Below are 7,570 nucleotides of genomic sequence, written 5' to 3' on the forward strand. Positions count from 1 at the left end.
TTGCAAACACCGACCGAAACTCCATCTTGCGGGTTACCATCACCCTCTCTGTACCTGCACTTTGACTTCTCGGCATCCTCGAATTAAGGCTCTCAAAAATGGAAAAAACATCTGCAACCCGATCCGGTCAAATGCTCCGAGTTTTCCGACAGCTATATCTCCTTGCTCCGGCCTCCGTTTGGCATGCGGTCTCTTTCTGTTAGATCCATATGATGTACACTCTACTCTAGATCTTCGTCAAGGCTCAGAAGATGCCAGATGGCACGTACTCCAATGTGGCCAAGTGGGCTCAGACTCGGCCCCCGGAAAAACTTCAGCTGACCATATCTTGCAAACCGTGGCTCCGATCCACAATCCGAAAAGATGGGTAGGCTCCATAAATCGAGCTCTACTCACCTGTACCTTAAGTTCCACTTGGACCACCTGTGCCCAGCTACCCTATCCGGCAAGAATCTGCAAACCACCAAAACTTTAACCTTCGATAACTTGGGCTCCGTAGCTCGGTTTGATGAGCCGTCTGGACCTGCTCCTTCATCACTTCAAGCTCTTCATTTTTGGACCTCAAAACTACACTTTGCATCTCTATCACTTGCTACCCCAATTAGCACATTATGGAGCCTTTCTTGGCCTATAAGCCGCATCATGCATACACTTCCGCTGCTACCTGTTATCCCATGAACTTCCTAGCTGCACCTGCACTTTGCCATACTTTTGCTTGCCTGTACACATTTGTCCATGCCATCTTCTAGAGTCGACACACTTTGGCTGCACCATCATTGCCCACCCCCCTGTTGAGCATTTATGCTCAACCACATAAAAGCTTTATTTCACTATAAACTGCAAAAACCTGGCACACATTATGAGAAAACTCAAACCATATGTACAATGTTTTATTGCATCCTATCACCAAACCTTCAAGTGGGTTGCCCCACCCCCTGCATCACATAGCTTCCACCTGGATCAAACACCTGGCTCTGTTCACTTTCATCCATTTGCAACAACCTCCAATAGTGCTCTACCCAAGCACGTAGCCATCCATGCACACAAAAGGCCCATAGCACTTTAGCACCTCTTCGAACATCATCTTGCTTCATCAACCTATATGGCTCTGCAAACACATCATCTGTATGAACCAACACTTCTGACCCTCCCTCCCAGCCATGTAAAGGAGAGCTCCTCTCAAAGGAACCCCGTACCTGACGGATAACATACTGTACAGTTGCACTTACAAGCCTACCTTTCAACCATGGATTGCATACCTCTTTTGAAAGCTTGGACATATCTTGGGAACCTCCTCCATATGCCATAGAACACATCTCTTGCACCAGCTTCATGCTCTCTTGCACCTCCTCTTCGAACCCGCTTACACTCTCATCAAGCCCTTCATCATCGATTGGCCCTTCAAGGTCGCTCAGCACTTCCTTCTATCCAGCTTCAGTCTCCTGCTCTTCAATCACCTCTTCTATCGCTGCATCAGTCTCCTCTATGGAAGAGAGAAACTCGTTCTCTACTGCACCCGTCTCAAGTTCCTCCACAGACACAGCCGCTTTATCTCTCTTGGCAAAAGTCTGCACATGTTGCACTACCATGGCACATTCCACCGCTACTTTCATCATCATAGCCATTAGCATGGCACCACACACTACCTTCACCTGCATTCTATCATCTGTAGGTCTAGACCGCACCTTTTGGCTTTCATCAAACATCTCGGCTTGCTCTGTTCCCTGCTCTTCTTGCACATGGGCTACTACCATCTCATCAAACATATAAGAGGGCATCTTTACCTTTACCAGTTTGGGTTCATCAGATTCCGTCTCTTCGTCATAGGATGTGGACTCATCCACTCTATCCTGCTCGCTTGTCTCCCAGAAAATCAAGCTTGTATCATCATCGGCATCGGCATCATATACCGACTCCGTTTCTGCATCTGCATCCACTTGCTGCTCCATAAAAACTTGACCATCACCACAGCTTTGTTCACTTTCTTCATTAGCTTTTGAACCCTCGGTATCTGCGTCTCGATTGCATTTTGCTACCATTTCATGCAAACTTTCAACAAGACCATGCTTTACCTCTTCAACCCGTACTGGAACCTCCACATCTGCTACCGCTTTTGCATCTTGGTTCCCCTCGACATGGAGCTTCTCCTCGTTGACAAACTCTTTCACCCTCGGCACATGCACATCACAAACCGGAAACCTCCAAGGAACATAACCAATAGTAGGTCTTACCTCCACAGGCCTTGCATTTTGCGTAACTGGAACCACCTTTGATTGGACCAAAGAGCACTTCGCTATCTCCGCAACAGGTATATAATCTGTTGGCTTTAGCATTCCCAACTCCAACTTCCGCTTCACCTTTCTGCTCTTTATCTTTGCCAGATAGACCATGTCTTTATAGGTGTCAGCGCCATCTTCGACCTTTTCTCTAATCCTCGGATGCAAGCACTCTAACAGCTTTGACAGCTTCAAAGATTGATTGCTTTTGACCCCAGTAGCAATCTCTAATTGCTTCCAACAAGCTTCAAACTGCTCAATGAAAATAGAGAAATCTTTACTTACATCCTGGTGTACCGCCTTCAGCTTTGCACCGGCTTTTTCTGCTGTGATCACCTCTCGAAACCGCTCCAGAAACTGACTCTGCAACTTTTGCCATGATTCTCTATCACTTCTCTCTAGGCCATCGAACCACACCTTGGCTCGTCCTCGCATTAACAACGGCACCGTCTGTAATCTCTGCATCCGTCGACATACGCATCAACAACATCCATAACTCAAAATCTGCTAACCAATCCTCAGGATCTTCAATGCCCGTAAATATGGGGCCAAAACCTGGCTCCATCATCTCTCTCAGCTTCAACCTCGACCATCGAACATCTCGACCCTTCGCCAACCGCTTTGTTGGCAAAAAAACACCACTTTCAACCGCAAATTGGAGCATCAGACAGCTCCTCAGTGGGGGCACCAGAAGATGGAGAGGGGGAAAGGGGAACACACCCAGCACACAACACAATGCCTCACTATAGCCCAGGGTATACACAGCGCCCCAATCCACTAGAGTTCACCTTCAAAACTCAACACTACCCGCAAGCAAACCACTGCTTTCACACAACCACACGCACATACGCCTTGCAATGCACCAGACAGACTCAATCACTCCGCTCCGCTCAATTCACAGCCTTTCGCACTCACACAACCTCTCTCTATCTCTCTTTGCACGACAAACCTCAGGGGGGCACACACGCCTACACACGCTCGGAAACACACGCACACCAGCAAAGAAGATAAGGGGGAAGGGGGAATGACGCCTTGAAACAATAGGGAATAGTCTACTAGCATAGGCAATATCATGTACATCCAACACACCGCCGGCATGAACCTCGGCAACCAAAAACAAGAGCTCCAAAAGCCTTGGCAAAATAACCCTCCTTGGCAAAAGACACTATCCCCCAAAAAAAGACCCTTTTAAATGAACATAAGCACCCTTTTATAGCGGTGTGCCTAGAAATCTGAAAAAAGAAAAATGGTGGTGTGATTCCATGTCGTGGACTCCATTGGGAGTTCTTTTTACAAGTTTTATGCATTGCCAACACTTGGCCTATTGTATTTTTGAAAACTTTTACAAGGTGTGCACACTTTGGGCTTTGGTCTTTTCACCTTGGCTGGCCGGATTTCCCACTTTGGTGCCTTTGCATTTGGCTTTTTCCACCTCTTTGCTCGTGGACTTCCCTTCTCGCTCTCCTTGCATGCTGCTGCAGGGCCTCTCTCTTACACGAGGGGGGGAGGCAATAGCGACCTCGCTATTGGTTTCCCTCTCCTCCTCAAAAATTTGGAGCCGCGGGACCCACCTCTAGCAAGGCCTACCACGTCATCACTGCATCAACCACCGCAGCGTGCCACTGCTACGCCCACTGGCGCCACCACTTCCTTGCACCGCCCAAAACCGCCACCGTTTCGGCTACGCAGCGCCGCACCCACGCCATAGCCTACGCTCCTAGGAGCTCCCACACTCCACCTTTGGATGCCTTATGGAGGGCCACGGCCCAGCTCATATAGTCCGCGGATCCGGCCTTCAACTTCGCATGTGGCATTCCCCTAAGACTTGAGCCCCAAGGGCTCCAAAAACTCATTATTTAATTTTCTTCCTTTAACCAAAAAAACTTTGCAACCTGCCTTGGCCTGGCTCTCCCAACTGCTCCAACCTCCTGTGGCCAAGTTGCAAATAACTCCAATTTTTATTGCTTCTTTGTATTTATCCTCGATGTGCATCCGTATGTCTTTGGTCTTTAGCAGCTTTTGTTAACTGACTTTTGACGTAGTTAAGAGTTCTCTCTTCGGATTGGGATCTCTAAAGGTGGACATTAGTGGACTTGACCAGTTGTTTTGGTATGACTAATAAGTGCCTCGCTGGCATCCTCCCCATACTCTACTAAGTTAAAGGATGATCAAACTCATGGCCTACCATATGTCATGGTGTGATTTTCTTATCATGCTTAAATCTTGTGATATGTGTTGTGCAGGCTGCCATTTGTTCCATGTGTTCAACGCTAAGGATTGTTGAACATGTGTTGTGGCATTGAGACATTATGGTAAGCAGTATAGGATGGATGAAATCTCAGCATGGTGGCTTGTTACAATGCTTCCTTTTTCCATATTGATTGCATCTCTTGGTTATTTGAAGCAAAGACTGGAGAAAAATCATGGTTATGTTTCTACTACGACAAGATTCCTTGCTGTGCATGTACAAGGGAAGCAAAGCCTTGTGTTTGTACATGTTAGAAAATGTAAGCCATGTTTATGTTAGCCACGTTTTTTTGTAAAGGCTCATAGACTCATAGAAAATTTTGCATTCAATGAATTCTCGGCTTGATTATTGAGATGATGCACCTTTTTCATTTCTAGATCTCTTTGGTGTTTTGTATGCAAGTAGAGAGAGTCTTTATGTTGCTTGTGTTCAAACTTCTTGTTTCTTATTTAAATCTTAGTAGCATGTCATAGACAGCTTGGACCATTTTCCCAACAACAATACCAATATTTAGTGCTCAGTTGTGAACTAAACCTAGTGAGCTAAACTAGAGTGGGATAGTGATTTAATAAATCCTCTTTCCAATGTACAATGGATAGCGAGATGAATGATAAATTTGTTTCTTACTTCTTTGAAATTACACTGCATTTTTTGAATCTTGAATCCTTTTTTTAAAAATTCTTATTTGAGCTTGAATGGAATTAACTTAAAATAGTGCATGCAGAACCCCGGCATATCTTGAGAGATTTGAGACCACCATATCCTGAGAGCTTCCACCATATACAAAAAAAGGTCAGTTCAATGGACGCAAAGCCCCCCGAGAGATTTGAGACCATTGATGCTAATTGTACTCTTAATCCATGTCACAAAATTTCTATAATTTCTTCAAGGACTTATCTTCTTCTTCTCAACAAGCCTCTTCCTCATGCTTGAGAGAAGCCTACATCCGCAAGTTTCCACAATAGTTTTGTATGCATCATAGTGTTCTTTTTCTGAAATAGTTTTTCATTCCTAGAAACCCATAAGGCTTTCAAGACACAACTCTAACTATACAAATTTCTTGAAATGATGATCATTTTCAACCTTTTCAAATTCTCTTAAGTCTTAAAGTGATATGAGCTACTTCCAACTAGCATATCTTGTGGATTCAAGTGCCGTTGGTGAATCAACTCTTGGTGAAACAACACTTCTAAAATATCCTTTCAAAAAAAAATTGATACGCAAGTGAAATATATTTAAAAATCTTTAAAAAACAATGAGACCCAAGGGAAAGCTTAACTTAGGTCTATCAAAACTACACTCACATTTGCTAGAGGTACCTTTCCTTTGCTGCATTTATTTCTTGGGTATCCTTGAGTGTATAATGATCATTTGTTTTGTATCTCACTTGTTAGAGCGACCATTGTTGAAGTGTTCATTAGGCTTCCCTCCAAAGGAAAAGAATCAAGATTTTGGATTCTAATCTTCAAATAGTAACCAAGCATGAAGCTAACCTTGATGTGTTAAAAAATCAATCAACATTAAGCCCTATTGGTCTATCTATGCCACTTGTTTTAGAGCTCTCAAAAGCTGTCAAGTTTCACTTTCACTTTGGAGGGGAATAGCCAAAAAGATGAACAACAAAGGTCTTAGGCACATGACCCATTTTTGGGGCAGTAATGGCAGCAGATGGAAAGATTATGATAAAGAGATGATCAATTGGCTTCCCAATTCAGCTTATGTGAGACACAAAGCCTACTGGCTTTCAAAGTACCGAAAAGGTTTGACAGCGGTAGTTTGTTGTTATGTGAATCCGAGTTCAAGTGGAAGGCCTAGTGATGGCCCAAGAACATGCAGTTTGGTAAGCCGAATACTAAGGATGCTTATCTTTCTCTAATGGTCTCGATTGATCAGTTCTCTCTTGTCAATAAACAATGGAGAATGAAGTAGCCGAAGGCAATATGGGAGACAGTAGTGAATAATATTTGGGCCCCATGATGGCCTATGTCAATGAAGTGCTTTAATGGAAGGTATTGGGGGGGCGCTACTGATAAGAGTGTAGATCTATGCTAGAGGGATCAGCATAGATAGATGTAGTGGCTATACAATAGCTTGTGAGGACCTCCATCATCTGTAGCCTCTCAAGTAAGGTGTGCAAGTGGGTTCAAAGGATATGGAGAATAATCTTCTATAAAAAAAGATCTATTCCTTGGAGGGAAGAGGTTTAAAAGCCAAGTGCTATTGGTATGCACTCAAGCTGTAAAGTATTGCTTCTTTAAAGAAACCTGGAAGGCTAGGAACACGGGGTGTTTGAAAATGTTCTTGATACGGCAAGCTTCAGAGAGCTAACTCTTGAAAGCAAGGAATTGATTGTTTCCACGAGTAACATAAAGGTCTCATACAAATGGAAAGGGGCCATCAATGCCATTCTGATGGGATATGACTAACTAGATGAGGGATTGTTGCTCGCTACTATCTATTGGTACCATCTATTGTAATATGTTATCCCTCAAGGCTCGACATGAGCTTTAGGTACCTAATTTGTACATCATATTGATGAATACAAAACATACACTCACAATTTGTGAGTTTGAATTTTTTTTTTCAAAATAAGCTCTATGTAAAGTAGCGTAAGTGCAAAGTATCTTAAGGCTGATTTGGTAGATAAAGAGGGCTTGCACATAGTTACATTTGTTGTGGGAGATAGCTACATTCCTCAATTTGTTGAATCTTTTAGATTGGTGAATTTATCGTCATGGAAAGATTGTCAGTGAGGCAAAGAATCAAGAATGCTGGGGGTACATGCTCTCTTGCTTTGCATGCTAATGCAACCACTTTGGTCATAAAGGCTGTATCTTTCCCTTGTGCTTTGTAACTCTACCATGAACATAAGATTAAAGACATGGTAGGTTTGCAAGACATTGGATTTGAAGGGCCTATGACAATTGCTTTTACTGAAAGTTGCAACTACAACAAATAGTTCGGTAGCAATAGCGTTCATTTTATTGGGCTTTAGCAGCTGATAGAGCTATAATAAGTCTATGTTTTGAAAATTCTTTAAGCTCAA

Source organism: Adiantum capillus-veneris, chromosome 27 (assembly GCF_014529385.1).
Source record: "Adiantum capillus-veneris isolate H3 chromosome 27, ASM1452938v2, whole genome shotgun sequence".
Taxonomy (NCBI): Eukaryota; Viridiplantae; Streptophyta; class Polypodiopsida; order Polypodiales; family Pteridaceae; genus Adiantum; species Adiantum capillus-veneris.